General features: G+C 41.3%; 1 long non-coding RNA gene across 2 annotated transcripts in view; it reads left to right on the forward strand.

Annotated features, from left to right (window-relative positions):
• Window positions 1–2,367: 2,367 nt before the first annotated feature.
• LOC103104984 (uncharacterized) overlaps window positions 2,368–18,940 on the forward strand; it is a 41,558-nt gene continuing 24,985 nt past the window's right edge. Inside the window, exons 1-2 of one of the 2 annotated variants that reach the window (XR_001629089.2) lie at window positions 2,368–2,687; window positions 6,899–7,019. This is a non-coding gene — a long non-coding RNA (uncharacterized LOC103104984). The remainder of the gene's footprint in view (window positions 2,688–6,898; window positions 7,020–18,940) is intronic. The other variant, XR_008917555.1, reaches the window with a different exon arrangement.

Here is an 18,940-nt window from a genome sequence, read left to right on the forward strand (position 1 = left end):
TACAGGGTAAGTTGGGAATTGACCTGGAGAATTGGTCTCCAGTTTCCACCTCCCTTTAGTCATATTGCTTGATTTCCCCCTTTCTTTTTCTCTAGGACCACCTACATGCCTGGGGCTGGCTGGGTTTGGGGGGTGGGGGGGAATGGTGGCAGCAGTCATTCCAGTCTGATGAGCAGATTTGCTCCTTTTGATCAAAAGCATCAGAAGAAATAAAAAACACAGACCTAAAAAGCAAATGCCCAGAGACTGCTGTGTTCTGCCCATGTCTACTACAGCTGCAGACATAAAGCCAGCCTTTCTCTCCATGTGCACAGTGCACAATGCAGGTTATTCGCTCTGCACTCATCTCAGCCTCTCCCACCCACTTGGGTGGAAATCACTACCAATAGCATTGTCTCTAAACATGTGGTCTGGTGCAGACCACAAAGCTGATCTTCACTCAGTGTTCTTCCCAGGAGTGACTTACACTATTGGTCATCTCCTACCTGCCTACTTACTGAGTGTGTGTGTGTGTTTCAGGGACACCTTGAGTCTCATTTTTGTGGGTGCCACTCTTTATGAGTGTGTATGCAGATTGTTAGAGCCCTCTAGTTTTTGTCTTCATGATTTTCATGCCTAGGATGTGCATGGAGGATGAGAGAGCATTTACCCTCCCTTATCTGGCCTTTAATATATGCCATTTCCCCAGAGAGCTTTGTATGTATGTATGTGTATTTCAAATATGCCACATGCTCTAATTTGTGTGTCTGATCCATAAGTGTTTCTAGCACTCTGTAAATTCATTGTGTGTACATGTGTGTGTGCATGCCTGTACTCAGATGTATCTCAAGTATTCTTTATTGTTGCTGTTCAGCTTAAAATGTTCTTCTCCTTTTTTATCTTGTTTTGGATGCATATATTTTCCTCTTCCCTTTTGGTCTCTGTGTGTCTGCTAAATATGTCACACACACCCCTAATTGGTTATCTTTGTCTATGTCTTTCCCTAATATTTTTTCTCCTATGCATGCCATATCTATGACAGACTTCCTGGTGTGTGTCTGCTAAGTGTCTACCAGCCCCTCACTATATGTGTATTCTGTTCTTTGTGTTAGCTCTTCCCTTTGTGCGTGTCTATTAGCTATATTGCTGTCGCTTTCTCCACTGTTATATCACTCCCACCCCCTGCTTTGTGCAGCTCTCTGCTTCATTTTATATTTGCATCTCCCTGCTGTGTGTCACCCTCATTTCCCTGCTTATTGTGTGTCCTGTGTGGTAGGCTGTCTCTGTTTTTTCTTCCCTCTCTCAGCATAAGCCTCATCTTCTTTCTCTGTATGGCTCACAGCTATCTAGTCACTGTTTCCCCATGTCTCCTTTTTTATATATGTGTTCATTCCTCTGTGTGTGTGTTTCTGTTCTCACCTTCCCATCTTCCTTTTAGTCTTCCTCCAATCTTTTCTTTTCAAGTTTAAAGTCATTTCCTTTTTTTAAAGATATTTTAAAGGTTCCTGGATCTCCTGGTTCTGTTTATTTGCTTGCCTCATCCTGTTCAGGTCTGGTTTTTGTTCTTCCTCACCCCCATTTTGCCTTATATATGCAGCAGAATTTCCCCACCTAACCCCACCCCCAATAGAACTTCTCCCAATCTCTCTGTCATGGAATACAATTTGGCTTCTGCTTTTCTTTGTTTTTCCCACTTCCACACCCATACAATCTGCCACTGGGCTACTGCTGGGATTGTTACTGTCTTCCTTCTATCAGTGTACAACTGGAGCATTTGGTTTTCCCTCTTTCCCTTCTTTCTCTGACCTCTACTTGTGCTAACCCCAAACTGCCATCCTGCTCGAGATCTCTGATGCTTGTACTTCCAACCTGCCCCATTCCATGCCTAGCAGAGAAAGCCTCATGTAAACTCGGCAAGTGAGCTGTGTTACTCACATCAGACAGCCATAATACCATAGCTGAGTTGCTGCCAGGTTACTTGAGCTGTCTCTTTTTTGATCTTCCCTATAAGGATGGAGGAACAAAATTCCTGACCTTCTCTTGATACAGGTGGAATTGATTGTGAGTCTTTGGGCCCAGTGGGAAAGGGACTTTTTCAGCACATCATTTATTTATTGGAAGGGACAAGGGAGAAGCACTGTGTTCCTGACAGCTGTGTTTGTGTAGGGTTAAGTGTATGTGACAGGCAGAGTCACTTGTTTATTTCCCAATGACTACAGCCAGAAGAGAAATGGAAATGCCTTCTTCCTTTGGTTTTGTATGTGTGTGTGTGTTTTTGGCAGAGGGAATCTGCTTTTGTTTATTCTTTGTTTACAGGTCTGTGCCCTGTTCTTAAAATACAGTGCCCTTCTGTGGGAGCAGAATCTCAGCTGTGTTGCATGCTGAGATAGGCTGAGACAGTAATAGGGTCCAGTGTGTGTTCATGTGGTGGCATCACAAAGGAAGCCGAGGGGATCCAGGCCTTCAGGGGTTAATGAACCTCAGGCACAGCTCACAGTCCAAATCCCCTGCACCTGGGTGCCTATTATTTCTCTGCCACTCCTGCCAGATCACTGATCTCTCTGCTGCATCCCACACATTTTGGGCTCAGCTTCTTCAGTGATAGGAGGGGGTTGCTTTGGCGGGAGTGGCAGCTGAACAGACTGAATCTGCCTGACCTACATTTCTCCACTGCAGAAAAGAGCTCAAGTCTTCACCACTCCTTCCAGGTATCCAAAAGCATGTGTGTGCCTTCCTCGAATTCCTCTTGCAGCCTAGTCACTGGCTCCCCCTACCCAAGATTTTCACCAGCCTTCTTTCTTCTCTTGCTCCCAATCAAAGACAACATTCCTTTGCCTGTGACTGACACTGGTCCCTCTGTCTTCACTGTCACCGTTTCACCCTACTCCATCTTCCATTCACTCCTAACCTTGAGAACAGAGGGAAAAGAGAAAATTGTTGGTTCCGAAGGAAACTACTAACCTAGCTACCCTGATCTAAGCCACTATTAGAACTTGCAACCCTCAGCTCTATTGTAACTCTGCAGGGCATGGACCATGACTTGTTCATCATTGTGCTTCACTCTGTACCTATTGAAGTAGGTGTTGGAGAAGTGTTATTGATTCATAAGATAAAGGAGTTCTGTTTGGAGAAAGAGGTTCAGAAAGATTATCATAATCATGGCTGACCTTGATAAAAGACTTCATCTCATTTGAAACTTGGAATAATCCTGTGATTATTGGTATTATTCCCACTTTATAGTTGAGGGAACTGAGACTCAGAGACATTAAATGACATGCTCACTTATTACATTCCAGAGCAGGGTTTGAAACTAGATGTTTCTCTCATCTTCTACCACTTCCTCTCATGCTCTGTCCATTTTTTGACTCCCACTGATACCTGGCTCTCTCTTGACTGCAGTGCTTCCTTGGTTCTTCTTTCCAGAACTAACTACACTTTGAATCTTTTCCTCTGGCTCATTGGTCACATCATGCTCCACATGGCCACACCCAAACTCTTTTTCCACCATCATCACTCAGTAACTTTTCCTTCCTTTGACATTCATGCAATTCAAACTTATTGCCAATTCTGATTCTTGTAAATGTTATCTATAGCTCCCCAGTATATCTTTCTTCTTTTCTCAATGAATTCCATTTGTGGTCCACTCCACAACTCCTTCCAGTTCTTCAGTCTACTCAACACTCATGATTACTTTTCTGTTCCACTCCAGCTACACAAAGGGAAGGTATTGGATAACCCACTAATCTTGGACTCAAGAACATCTAAGATGTTATGTCTCAGATATTTATCAGCTGTGTGACCCTGGTCAAGTTATATATGAGCATTATAACAGCAGTTGCCTCCCACAGTAGTTGTGAGGATCAAATGAGATAATAATATTAAAGTGGTTTGCAAGTCTTTAAGCATTATATAAATTCAAACTATCATTAGCATATTATTCCTCTTATCATCACCCAGTAAGTATTCTACTTTTATGTTCAAGAAAATTCTGAGTTTCTTATCTCTTCTCTCCCATCTCTCCCTATCTATGCCCTACTCCTTCCAAATCTATCTTTGCTATAACATTTAGTCCTTACATTCTTTGATATTATCCCAAATCATTGCCCTCAACTGCCTATACTCTCCTCCCTTTTCAACCTCACCCCTTGATGAAACAGTACAATTCTACACCATTCTCTACTACTCTTAAATGCGTTGTTCCTTTCCCCTACTCCAGTTATTCCTTGCCAATCTGATCCCTTGATTATCCTTACCACCCTTTTCCTTCACTACTACTCATGTGCTGCTAAATAAAACTGGAGAACACTTACAAAACTAGGCCAGTTATCTCCTCTGGGCCCTCACTTTACTAAGACAATCCTACTTTTCCTCCCTAATTGATTCCCTATCCTACTCACCACTGGCTTTTCCACATCTTTTTTTTTTTCCCTTTTCTCAAAAATGATTTCTTCTCATTCAGAGTTGGTAACATCTCCTCACATTTCACTGAAAAAAAAATCAAGGTCATTTGTCCCTTAACCTTCTCTCACATCCCTCTGAAGCCCGCCCCATCCCCTCCACTACTTTCTTCACTCCAGTCTCTGAAGATAAGATAGCTAGTAGTTTTCCAAGGTCAAACTTCCTACCTGTACCCTTGATCTCATCTCTTCCTCTCTTCTCCAGAAGGTTGCCTACACTGTCATCCCCACTGTCTCTATAATCTTCAATCTCCTTAATTCTTTGCTTCCTACAAACATGTCTCTCTCATTCTCAAAAAAAATGCTCATTAGATCCTACTGTGCCCCAAATTATTGTAGTATTGCTCTCTTCCTTAGTTAAACTCCTTGAAAAAAAAACTGTCTATACTCAGTGCTTTGGTTTCATCTCATCCCACACTTTCTTAATTCTTTGTAGTCTGACTCCTGACCTCATCATTCAACAGAATGACCAGTGAATCCACAAATATAATATCTTTTTCTTAGTCCTCATCCTTCTCAAACTCTCTGTAGAACTGAACACTATTGACCATCTCCTTCTTGGGTTTTTTGATTTCCCTCTTGGTTTCCTTCCTATCTGTCAAACCAATTTTTCCTGGTTTCTTTTTGTTGGATCTTCATCTATGTCATACTCATTGTGGCTTCCCTCAAGACTTGGTCTTTGACCCTATTCTTTTTTTTCTGTAAAATCTTTCTTGGTGCTCTCATTAGTTCCTATGAGTTCAATTATCATTACTATGAAAATGCTTCCCAGATATATTATCTAATCTCTCTTCTGAACTTCATTCCTATATCAAAGTTTATTGGACATTTTGAACTGGATGGCCAGTAGAAATCTCAAACCTAAAATATCTACAACAGAACTCATTATCTTCCCCTGCCTACATGCACCCAAACCCAGCCCCTGTTGAGGGCACCACTATGCTTAACATCACCTAGGTTTGAAAACTTGATGTGATCCTTGACTCCTCCTCATTCTCATTCATCAGACCTATCTAATCAGGTGCCAAATCTTAAAATTTCTTCTTCCACAAAATCTCTCACATATATCCCCTTTGTCTCTAGTCACACAGCCATCATTTTAGTTCTATTTTCATCACTTTTCATCTCTGCTATTGTAATAGTTTTCTAATTGGTTTTCCTGTCTCAGGTCTCTCCCCACTCCAATCTATTCCACAGAGATGCTTGTGATTTTCTTCTTCTTTCCTTTTTTTTAAGCCCTTACCTTCTGTCTTAGAATGGATATCTACTTTAAGATATCTAGCTGCCCTAAGTGATTTTTCTAGAGCATAGTTCTGATCATGTCACTCTTCTATTCAGCAAACTCTAATGTCTTCCTGTTATGTCTAGAGTCAGATATAAACTCTTTTGTTTGGTATCTAAAGCTCTTCCCAACCTGGCTCTTTCCTATCTTTCCAGTTTTTTTTTAACAGATTATTCTCTCCCAACTGTACTGGATGACTTGCTGTTCCTCACATGTGATGCTCCACCTCTAGTCTCTCTGCTTTTAACAAGCTATTTCTCATGCCTAGAAAGCTCTTTCTTCTAACTCCCACCTCTTGGAATTGTTGGCTTCCTTTAAGTCTCAGCTTCAGTCATGATGTTTCTTCCCTTTCTCCCATGCCTTTCCCTCTAAGGCTACCTTCCCTCTATTTTGTATTTGTTTTTCATGGACAAATTTTTGTATGTGTTTTCTTCTCCCTTAGAATATAAGCTCCTTGAGGGCAAGGATTGTTTTCTTTTTCTTCTTTGTGTCTTAAGTACTTATTAGAGCACCTATCACACAGTAAGCACTTAATAAATGCTTTTCAATTGATTAACTGAATCCTCAGTCCAAATAGTATTCCATCTGATATACCACAGTGACAGTGTCTGATTGTTAAAAAGAATCATCAGTCATGTCACCTCTCTTGGCCTCAGTTTTCACATCTTTAAAATGAAAAGATTGAATGAAATGATATCTAAAGTCCTTTCTAACTCTAAATGTTATCTTAACTTATTAAAAAAAAAAACCATCTGTAATTGTTGCTTCCACTTTCTCACCTCCTACTCACTCCTCAGCCCCTTGGATTCTGGATTCTGACATCACCACTCAACTGAAACTGCTCTTTCCAAGGTTACCAACCACTTCTCAATAGTGAAATCAACTGGTGCTTCTTAATTCTCATCATTCATGATTGCTCTGGAGCATTTAATAATATTGCCCTCTCCTCCCTGAGCTTTCATATCATTACCTTCCGATCCTTTTTTCTATTGATTCTTCCTTCTCAGTCTTCTTTGCTAGAAAATCAATCATACCCATTTTCTCTCTACATTGTCTCTTTCCATCTCTCTTGACTTTGTCTTCTTTCTCTGATTTCATCCACAAAAATGGGTTCAGCAATCCCCTATATACAGATGATTCCACAATCCAAGATTTACCTTGCTGTGATCTCTCTCCTCAGCTCTTGTCTTGCCACATCAACTGACTGTTGGACATCTCTCACCCTGGAAATCTTTCTGCCCTCTCAAGCAACTTAAGCAAAATAGAACTTACCTGCCCTGTAAAATCCATCCCTCTTTCTGGTGAGTGAACCATCTTAATTAGAATATGAACTCATAGGAAATGAATTCAGGTCTCTAGTGATTTACAGAAATTCACTGTGAGTTTTAAACCAGCTCTTTTGGAATGTAGGATTGTCTTTCATCTTTGTGTAGAGTACCCAGATAAGCATATTCTATATCTGCAAGATAGACCCAGTTTCCTCATCTGTCAGATGACCATAGAAATATTTATACTACCTATCCTGACTCAGTTGTGGTAAGGAAAGAAATGGGCAGAATTTAAAAGCTCCAAATATGAGTTATGATTCCTTTGGGTTGAGGCATTGTGCTTGTCTTATAGAGGTGTATGGGCATGGATTCCACCTTCCTATGGAGGGAGTAGTCATTCCTACAGATAAGAAGAATTTGGGGGGGAAAAGGTAATTAACCAGAGTGGAGATTCAGAAGGTGGTGAAATGAAGGAAACCAGGAAATGCAAGGGCAAGAGCTCAGAATCCACTATCAATTTTCTTTAATATTCTTGAGAAGTTGTTTCAGTGTCTGGGAGCGCAGAGGGATCACAGGAATTGCGCGATATGGTTTAAATGGATTTTCATGGATCAAGAAAGAGAAAGATCAATAATAGGAGAGAGCTGGGTTTAGGAGCCATTTTCTTCTCCAGAGTTCAAAACCCTCTTCCTGGTGACCATTACTCAGTTCAGAATCCCTAGGATTCTGAGCTCTTGCCCCTGTATTTCCTGGTTTCCTTCATTCCATCAACCTTCTGTGTCTCCACTCTGGTCTGTTACCTTTTTCCCCCAAATCCTTCTTATCACTAACTACTGCAGACCTCCACGAGAAGATTAGGAGATATCTTACTGGGATGCTCAGTAACATCCCACTAGAGATAAAGAAATCTCCGGTAGTTTCATTATTGATGAATTGTTTATAGGGCTGGAGAGTCGGAGGCACAGTTTGCTCCAGGTCTGAAACCTATCTCTGTGTCCTTACACAGGCTGTCCCCTATGCCTGGGATGGACACCCTTTATCTTTCTTCTAATAATCCCTAGAGACAGGCAGGTGGCACAGGAAAATCTGGGTTCAAATTCAGCCTCAGACAACTTGGTTGCTGTGTGACCCTGTGCATATCAATTAACCTTTATCTGCCTCTGTTTCCTCAACTACAAAATGGGGATAATAATAGCACCTACTCCATAGACTTGTGGTGAGGATCAAGTCAGATAATATTTGTAGGGAGCAGCTGGGTAGCTTAATGGATTGAGAGCCAGGCCTAGAGATGGGAGGTACTAGTTTCAAATCTGGCCTCAGACACTTCCCAGCTGTGTGACCCTGGGCAAGTCACTTGACCCCCATTGCCTAGCCCTTACCACTCTTCTGCCTTGGAGCCAATACACAGTTTTGACTCCAAGACGGAAGGTAAGGGTTTAAAAAAAAAAAAGAAATCTATTTTATGGACACTACAAAGCCAAATATCCAGGCAGTCCTTGTTTGGAAAGATGCAGCCATTACTAACTTAGAACATTGTCTTCTTTTGTAGACTAGCCAAGCAGGAAGAGAGTGGCTACCCTCTGGAAGCTTATACTCTAATAACAACACATAACAGGAGGGTACCTGTGCTTGTGGTCATGGTTTCAGCAAAGCCAGGAGGGAAATGAAGGAGAGCCCGTTTGGTCCCTTTCACAAAATAGAGGCATGGTGGCAAAGTTGGATGATTTAGAAGCAGATCCAGGAGAGCGAATTTTACATTATTAGCTCATTTGATCCTCATAACAGTATGAGATACTTTTAAATGTCTATTTAATGCTGTTATTAAACCCATATTGCAGATAAGAAAACTGAGGCAGAGAAAAATCTGACTTGTTGGGGACACATAGATAGTGTATAAAACAGAATTTGAACTCAGACCTTCAACAAAGAAAAGTCCAGGGCTTATTCTATTACAATATCTATCTACCAAGATAATCAATTTCTGATTAAGAATGTAGGACCCTTAAAACAATGCAAGAAAAAGTTGTGTCTTTCTCTATTGGAATCTAAGTTCCTCGAAGGCATAATCTTTGTCTTCCTGTCTTGTACTTTGTATAACCACTTAACTTAGTGCCTGACGGTTAATAAATGCTCTATCCATCTATCTATTTGTCTATCTGTCTATTGTTGTTCAATTGTTTCAATTGTTTCTGACTCTTTGTGACTCCGTTTGCGGTTTTCTTAGCAAAGATATTGGAGTGCTTTGCTATTTACTTCTCCAGTTCATTTTACAGGTGAAGGAAATGAGGCAAGCAGACTTAAACAACTTGCCCAGCATCACACCAGCCGCTTCTGAGGCCACATTTGAACTTGGGTCTTCCTGACTCTAGGTCTGGCATTCTATCCACTATGCCACCTAGCATGCATCTATCTATCTATCTATCTATCTATCTATCTATCTATCTATCTATCTATCTATCTATCTATCTATCTGTCTGTCTGTCTGTCTGTCTGAATGACTCTATATTTCTATCTACCTATCATATTTATCTATCTACTCATCTCCCTCTCTCTCTCTCTCTCTCTCTCTCTCTCTCTCTCTCTCTCTCTCTCTCTCTCTCTCTCTCTCTCTCTCTCTCTCTCTCTCTCTCTCTCTCTCTCTCCCCTTCTCCCTTTGCACCTCCTTCTCTCTCCCTCGCCCTCTTCCCTCTCTCCCTCTTGTTTTCTTGTCTTATGGATTTGGGGCTGGTGTGCAAGTTTCGCTTGAAGAGAATTACCCTTGCTCTTAGCCCGTCTATGCACAAGTATTTCTGCAGCCTCAAGTCTATAAAGGTTTTGGGCAGGAAGTGCAGGAATAAGCTTGTCAGAGATGCTGCAGAAGAAGAGAGGCGGGGTGTTCCTCACAAGTGAGAAAACTCCAATTCACGCGCTTCCTCCAAGCCAAGAACATGAGGCTAATTTTTCATTCCTGTGCTTCAGTGGGACCCAGGCATCTCAAGCTAAACATAGGCATCGAGGAATGTAAATAATGATGTGTTTTTCTTAATTTAGGGAAATTTCAATTAAATCTTGCTAAGATGAAAAAAAAAGTCAGCTATTTTTACCAGAGTAGGGAACTACTTGATTAGGCAAGACAGGGAGGTGGGAGGAGGAGAATGCCAGGGATAGATTTGCCACCTACCATGGTTTGCCCAACTAGCCAACAGCACAGAATTAGCCTTTTGTATTATCTCTCCTGACAGAGGAGACAAACCCTCCCAAACTGGATGTTTCCATCCTTTGTTTGCCATCATCCTTTTTAAAGGACTAATTCTAACCAGCTGGAGGAAAAGCCAGAATACTTTCTAAAAGTTTAACTTAATAACACATAGGTAATACTTGGTGACTATTGGAAGAGTACAATCGGAAAGACTCTTCAAGGTGTGCTCATGTCAGTGACTTACTCCAAGATCTTTAGCGTCCATCCTTCCATTCAAGTCTTATCTCATCCTGCACCATTCATAGAACCATAGATGTAACCATAGGGGCCCATCTAGTTCAGTCACTTCATTTTACAGATAAGTAAATGGAGGTCCAGAAAGCTTGTTCAAGGTTACACAGGTAGTAGAAAGCCGCCCCATGACTGGGGGCCAGGTCTTCAGAATCTCAAACCAGCATACTTTCCGTTGTAATACCCTGCCTCTCTCACATGCAGACAAACCCTTTGTCGTGCCCTGGAACATGCCCTGCCCTCCCTGTTTCCCTTTATGCCTGGAATGTTCCCCTTCTCTTGCTTTGCTTCTTAAATGTCTTCTCCTTTAAATGCCATCTCTTCGAGGAGGTCTCCTCCGACCTCCACAGTGGTTCATAAAGGTCTTTACCAGCCCAAACTTCATGTAACATTTTGTTTGTCATTTTCTAATGTACCAGTCATAGATTATTTTATATTATGGTCATTTGTGTTTTCTAATCCTTTAGTAGGCTGCAAGCTTTATGAAGGGCAGAGGAATTTCTGGTTCGTTGGTTAGCTGTGCTTTTTTTCCCTTTAGAATGGAACTTAACTTGGATTTCAATGAAACATAAAATGTGCTCTAATTTGGTCTTGTTGCCACATCTCAGTGTTGCAAGACCATCTAACCCAGAAATTCTTAATCTTTTTTTGCATCATGCACACCCTTGACAGTGTAGTGACTGCCCTCCTTGGAATAATGTTTTTAAATGTGTAAAATAAGTTATGTAGGATTGTAAGAGTTATAATGAAATAGTTATTACTGTATACAAACATATATGCACATTGATAATTGAATTTCATTATATGTATATGTATCCATATCTATACCTACATATCTATATTCAAAAAACAAGTCTATGCGTCCCAGGTTCACCAGTCCTTGGTTAGGTCTTTTCTACTGATGAGCAAGAGCCTTACCTTCTCTACAATAACCCCAACATGTGGTCCCCCAGCTTTTGCTGGAAGACTCCTAAATGAAGGGGTGCAACAGACTATCTTATAAGACAGCATAATCCATTTATTTTATATAAACATATTTTAAATTTTCCCTTACCTTCTGTCTTAGAATCACTATTCCATATTGGTTCCAAGGCAGAAGAGCAGTAAGGTATAGACAATGGGGATTAAGTGACTTGCCCAGGGTCACACAGCTAGGAAGTGTCTGAGACCAGATTTGAACCAAGGACCTCCCATTTCTAGGCCTGGCTCTCAATCCACTGAGCCATCCAGCTGCCCCAAGCACAATCCACTTAAGATGGTCCTAACTGTTAGAAAGTTTTCATTGAGCCTAAATATGCTTCTCTGAAACTCCCAACCATTGCTCCCAGTTCTGCCCTCTGAAGAGGACAAGTAAAACAAGTCTAACCCCTTTCTCCATTCAGAAATTCAAATAGACTTATTGTATTCCATTTCCCCTTTTTTCTTCACCCAACCTTGGAATGTGCTCTACCCTAATGAAGTTGTTATGGAGACTTTTGCTACTTTTATATATTTATATTTATTATTAACTATATTTACATATATAAATATTGATATTAAAATTATTTTAATAAATATACACAATGTACATATCATTTTAAATGTATGTATATGTTAAGTATCTATATATTTACATGTATGTATAGATTGAAAACCCTTACCTTTTCTCTTAGAATTGGTACTAAATATCACTTCCAAGGCAATAAAGGCTAGGCAATTGAGGTTAGATGACTTGCCCAGGGTCACATAGATAGGAAGTATCTGAGACCAGATTTGAACCTGAGACCTCCTATCTCCAGGTCTGGCTCTCTATTCACTGAGCCATCTGGTTGCCTTTACATTTATATTTTTCAATTTATTGTGCTGATGTTATTTGTGTCTGATAGCATTTAGCATGATGCCTAGTACATAATACAGTGATGGCAAACCCCTGACCAAGTGCCACATTCCCCTTGAGATCACATGACATGCCCCCCCCACAGACTGAGTGCCAGGTGCTCCCTGCCTCCCCCCTTACCGCACACAGGGGAGGGAGGAAGCACTCCCATTGGGCTCCTGAGTGGAGGGGCAGGGGAAGTTAGGAATGTTCTCAGTGAGTGTAGAGAGAAGGAGGGGAGTAGCCTGAGCCCTCTGCTCTCCTCCAGCTCTGCTACCTGTGAACCTCCTTCCTTATCCCTTGTGAGCTCCCACTGGCTGCTGGGCAGAGAGGTGGAAGGTGTGAATGGAGAGGGGGAGGGGAGCAGCTCTGCCAAGTCCCTCTGTCTTTCTAGTAACAAAATGTGGGAGAAATGGCACATTGCCACAGAGAGTGCTCTGTGTGCCATCCAAAGATGGCACCTATGCTATAAGTTCACCATCACTGACATAGTAGGTACTTTATAAGTGTTTCTTGAGTAACTGATGGCTTATAATTCATACATGTAGCATAGCAAAGCCTCCTAGGGCAGTGATGGTGAACCTTTGAGAGCCCAAGTGCCCAAACTGCACCCTCACGTCACATGTGAGTCCTCTGCCTTCCCCCAGTCAGATGTTGGAAGAGAATTTCTCTCTCCATTATGTTGCTTTGTTTAACATCATCTCTCAGTGACTTGGAGGTCAAAGACCATTGAGTAAATTTGGGTATAGATAAGCCCTCAGAGAAAAGAAGTTAAGGAACCAAGGAACCAACAAGACAAGAAACTGATCCCACAGGCACTGCCCCTATGGGAGGCCCAGGCAAATTAAGAAACTATGGTTGGTTCCTGAGATGTGATGTGTGAGAGCTAGTGGGTGGAGAAAAGAGCTTATAAGTGGGTGACCAGGAGGTGTTTGGGGTCTTCTCACTGGAACTTGGAGGCAAGAGGAGCCCGTGTTGATAGCTTCAATCCATCATGGTGGCCAATAGATTAATAAGCTAAGCCACTCTCTACCTCTCCTACCTTTCCCTCTCTTTACTACTACTACTTTGATTTAATAAAGTTATAAAGCTACTAGCAGCCTCATAATTTTAATTATTACACAGGGGAAGGAGGAAGCATTGCCATTGGGCTGTTGGCAGAGTGGTAGATGATGGGAGAAATCTCCTCAGATGGGCATGGAGGGGCCAGAGCAGCCCCTCTGGCACATGTGCCATAAGTTCACCAACACAGTCCTAGGATATAATCTTTCTAAGCAAATTTTTACTAAAATTATCATTAAAGGCATATTGTGTGTATGTATATATATATATATATATGTGTGTGTGTGTGCATATGTATATGTGTATATATATATATATATATATATATATGTATATGTATATGTATAAGAGCTGGAATGGACCTCAGAGTCCATTTAGTTTAATCCTCTCTTTTTATAGATGAGGAAATTCAGGCTCAGGTAGTTTAAGGGATGACTTTTCCAAACACACAGTAACAGAGGCAGGATTTGATGCTCTAATTATAGAGCTGGTGTGCTTTCCACTCTTCCACTTAGAGTGAGTTCTTAGTTCCTGGGTCTGATTTTGTCAATAAAGGCCCAGACAGAACTTAAACATCCAAAAGAATGTTTAAAAATCTTCATAGTAGAAAGATATGCTTTTATCCTATTGATCTTGCCATAGCTCAGTGTATTTCTGGGCACCTAGAGGGCAGAGTGGACAGAATGCTGGACCCAGAGTCAAGAAGACGAGTTCAAATGTGGCCTCAGACATTTATTAGTTGTGTGACCCCCAGGTAAGTCGCTCTTAACCCTGTTTGCCTCCATTTCCTCCTCTGTAAGATGAGCTGGAGAAGGAAATGGCAAACCACTCTAATGTCTTTGCCTAGAGAACCCCAATGAGGTCATGAAGAGTGAGGCATGGCTGAAATACTGAATCACAACATAGCTAGCCAGAGTGACTACCTTAAAAGGCAGATCAATGAACATGACCCAAGTAAAGTCATTTGCAAACCTTGGACTATCCGTGTAAATGCTGGTTACTGTTATTGTTATAAGGGCAGCTCACATCTACATATATCAATTCCAATTTATTTGTGAAATATTTGTTTCCTTCCTTTATAGTCATCCTTGCATGCATGTATATATTAGCCAGAGTGTTCACTGTCCCAGTGCCCAGCACAGCTGACATAACAGATCAGCTTCTTGCTAGTAAGGAGACTTAGTGAATAAGAACACGGGAGGTGGAGGAGGAAGGGCTAACTTTGAATCCTCCCTCAGAAACTTACTAGCTGTGTGACCTTTGGCAACTGACCTCACTCACCCTCAGTTTCTTCATCTCTAAAATGGGGAGAATCATAGCACCTATCTCACAGTCTCTGTGAATGCCAAATGAGAAAATATATGTACTGTACTTTACACATTTAAAGTGCTAAATAACAGAGATCATAATTATCATTAATGGCAATGATGAAGCAATTACTATGTGATTCAATACTTAGGTCAGAGTCTCTACTGTGACTCCCTTTAAGACATTCCATTAATTGCAAAAGATATGCAATACCCCTAAATATCAACTCACCTCTATAATATCCTCAACTATTTTCTCTCTTTCTCTTTCTCTTTTCTCTTTCTATTTTCCTCCCTCCACTAATGGGGTATTACCTGAGGCACCTCTTCTCATTTGGGGGCAGCTCTCATTGTTAGGAAATTTTTTCCTCAACCATTTCCCTTCCATCCTTCTCAACCTTAATACTATTCCTGAGATCATTAGATACTGACAATGTCTTTTTTTTTTTTAATTCTTACCTTCTATCTTGGAATCAATACTAACAAAAGGGCTGGAAGGACTAAGCAATTAGGTTAAGTGACTTGCCCAGGGTCATGCAATAGGAAGTATCTAAGGCTACATTTGAATCCAGGACATCCTATCTCTCAGTCTGGCTTTCAATTCACTGAGCTATCTATCTGCCTCTGACAATGTCTTTTTTATCCATCTCTACACAAACATACCTACGCATATATCTACTCCAAATGAATGGAGGTTGGGGTGGGGTATGGGTTCTGGGGTATCTGGGGAGAGTGGCCACCTTACCAGGAAAAGCAGCACCAACCTCTTAGAGGTAGCCACAACTGGGTAGAAGCTGGGTTATGCTTTTTGAGGAGAGTGAGAGCTTTGGGGCTCTGGGTGGGTGCGGTGGATTATAGTTTTAAGGGACAGAGTACCAACAAAAGAGGTCATGAAGAACATATTGGCTTCGAGAGAAGGGAAAGAAAAAGTTGTGCCTGCTAGCTCTGGTTGCTGCCAACATCAGAAGGTGGTCTGGGGTAAAGGGGGTGGAGGAAACACTTGTACTTATTCATAGGCTCAAAGCGGAAACAGGCTGAGCCTTCTTGGGAATTCTCTGCCATTCCATTTATGGTAGATTTTCCCTTGTTTTTAGTTTTATAGGATTTGAATCAGAGATTGCCTGTTAAAAATGCTTTAAACTCTTTTTAGCATGGTGATTTAAAATGTTACTAACCACCAAAATATTGTATTATCTATGTATCAGTGTTTTCCTTCTAACACTAGATTAGAATTGATATGGGAAACATAGAAACAAAAAATAAATAAGAATAATCTAATAAGCTTGTAACCAAAACAGTATCTGATTATGGAGGCCCCAGAGGGCTGAATTCGGCACAGTTCTTCACTCCCAGACTTGTCAAGCTGTCTATTTTGTGGAAAGGGGCCATTGGAAGGGTTTGGGAAACTAACTACATTTATTACAATCTAAGCTCAACCTTGGCCTCTTGGTGCTTTGGAGAGAAGGAGCCAGAGGCATATCTAGACCCCCAAGGGGGGGGGGGGGCAAATAAGAATGAGTCTGGCTTCTGACCTCATCAATCAACTGAAACTGATCTCTCCAAAATTTCCAGTGATCTCTTAATTGCTAAAACTAATGGCCTTTTTTTCAGTCCCCATCCTTTTTCACCTTCCTGCAGCCATCGGCGCTGTCAATCTCCTTTTTCTTCCTTAATACTTTCTCCTCTCAAGGTCTTTTTGATACTATTCTATCCAGGCCACTCCTTCTGAGTCTGGATTTTCATCTCTATAAAACAATATCAGCTCCCTCCTCATTCCCACCTCCCAGTTTCCCTGGTTTCCTTCAAATTCCAGCTAAAAATCCAACCTTTTTTACTGGAAGTCTTTCTTTTTTCCTCCTTAATTCTAATATTTTCTTTCTGATCAACTGTATGCCTTCGAACTGTGGTTATCTCGCAGGGCATCGTCATGAGCCCTCTTCGCTTCTCCCATTCTATTATTTCTCTTGATGAGTTCATCAAATTCCATTAATTGAGTTATTAGGCCTATGAAGATGATTCTTACACCTATTTGTTTAGCCCTAACCTCTCTTCTAACCTCCAGGCTCAGATCTCCAGCTGCCTTATTGGTGTTCTCCTATGGGATATACAACAGACATCTTAAACTCAACATGTTTAAAACTCCTATTTCTCCCACTCTATCTACCTTCTCTGTTATTGTTGAGTGTACCACCATCTTCCCAGTAACACAGGCTCACAACCTACATGTTATTCTTGACTCCTCGCTCTATCTCACCCCTCATATCCAATCAATTGCCAAGTCCTGCCATTTCTACCTTGTATACAACCTCTTCACTCCTCTGACACTGCAACACCCTGGAGCAGTGTTCATAACTTCATACCTGGACCACTGTAGTAGCTTTCCAGTGGGCCCCCCTGAGCCCCAAATCTCTCTCTACTTCAGTCCATCTTCCACTCTGCATCCAAAGTGATCTCCCTGAAATGAAGATCTAATCAATCATTCTGTCCCCTTGGTCCACCCAGCCCACTCCAATAAACTGCAATAGCTCCCTGCCATCTCTGGGATCAAATATAAAATCCTCTGTTTGGCATTCCAAGTTCTTTATAACTTGACCCCTTCCTATCCCAGTCCTCTTGCACTTTACTCACCCCTGTGCTCTTCAATCCAGTGGCACTGACTGGCCACCTCCTTGCAATTCCTTGCACAAAATGCTCTATTTCCCAACTTTATGTGTTTTCTCTGGCTGTCCTGTATACATGCAATTCACTCCCTCCTCATTTCCACCTCCCAATTTTCTTGGTTTCCTTCAAATTCCAGCTAAAATCCAACCTTCTTATAAGAAGTATGTCTTTTTTTTTAAACCCTTTCCATCTGTCTTAGAATCAATACTTTGTATTGGTTCCAAGGCAGAAGAGCAGTAAGGGCTAGGCAATGGAGGTCAAGTGACCTCCCCAGGGTCACACAGCTAGGAAGTGTCTAAATTCAGATTTGAACCCAGGACCTCCGGTCTCTACACCTGGCTCTCAATCCACTGAACCATCCAGCTGCCCTCTAGGCAGTCTTTCTTGTTCCCTCTTAATTCTAAGGTTTTCTCTCTGATGACTATCTCCAATTTATACTGTATATAATGTACTGGACAAAGGTGTTTACATATTGTTATCTCCCCATTAGATTATGAACTCCTAGAGAGCAGTAAATGTCTTTTGTCTTTCTTCATGTCCTAACCACTTAGCATAGTGCCAGACACATAGTATGGGCTTCTTAAATGTTTATTGACTAATTGGCACTATCATTGACCTAGGCACTTAATAAATGCTATTTGATTGATTGAATGATTAATTGATGGGAATTAGAGACAAGAAAGTTTGTAGTTAGCACTACATAAATAGGACTGAAACCTTTTGGATGTTTACTTTCCTCACATGTCCTCTTTTGACCAGAAAATATCAGTCAAACTTTCTTTGTATCACCAAATCCAAGACATATACATAAAGGACAAATTCCATTACAATGAATTGTTGGATTAGGAGGATGAGTAATTCAGTAGAAAGAGTCCTGGCTCTGGAGTCAGAGGATTTGGATTAGATCTACCTGTGACTTCTGTGAACAAAAAGATTAGACATTTTCTCCAATCCCTATGACCCCTCAAATCTCTCCAAAAAAGAAATGAGGAGTCAAAGTAAAGTAACTTCAGTTGTCCTTATGGTCTAGGTCACCCAGCAGTCAAAGGAAGATGAGTTTGAAAAAGCAATAGGAACTGAGGTTTACTGTTTCTGAGCTTACTCAGTACCCCTCCCTGTCCTCCCATGTTACTGGTAATGAAGTTAAACTTTTAGTCTCAAGTACACAATAAAGGTTCACATAAAATATTACCTCTAAACCTTGATTCCCTCTCCCTCTTTCTATCTAGTTATATAGAGACCCTGGCTCCAACCTGTGAAAGTTTGTTCAGGCTTCAACAACCAGCTTAGGGACAGTTCCTTAGGAACAAAAACCTTCCAGGGGCTATACAACCCAGAAGCACCAACACTGCAAAGGGCTGAACTGCTGGTGCCCTAGAAAATAGATTCAATCTCTGACCAGAGAACTGTGGAACAGAGGGAGTGGGACAGGCCATCAACACAGTACACTGTCTTTGTAGAGAGTTGTGTAGCCTTCTACCAAGACTGAGAAGGGAGGGAAAGAGAACAGCATCCAGCTGGAGTCAGTTCTAATCACCCAAAAGTCAGTTGGGGCAGAGACCTACACTGGTGAACCATGACTTGCCCAGTGTGGGGAGAA

The sequence above is a fragment of the Monodelphis domestica genome, chromosome 3 (genome assembly GCF_027887165.1).
Source record: "Monodelphis domestica isolate mMonDom1 chromosome 3, mMonDom1.pri, whole genome shotgun sequence".
Classification (NCBI taxonomy): domain Eukaryota; kingdom Metazoa; phylum Chordata; class Mammalia; order Didelphimorphia; family Didelphidae; genus Monodelphis; species Monodelphis domestica.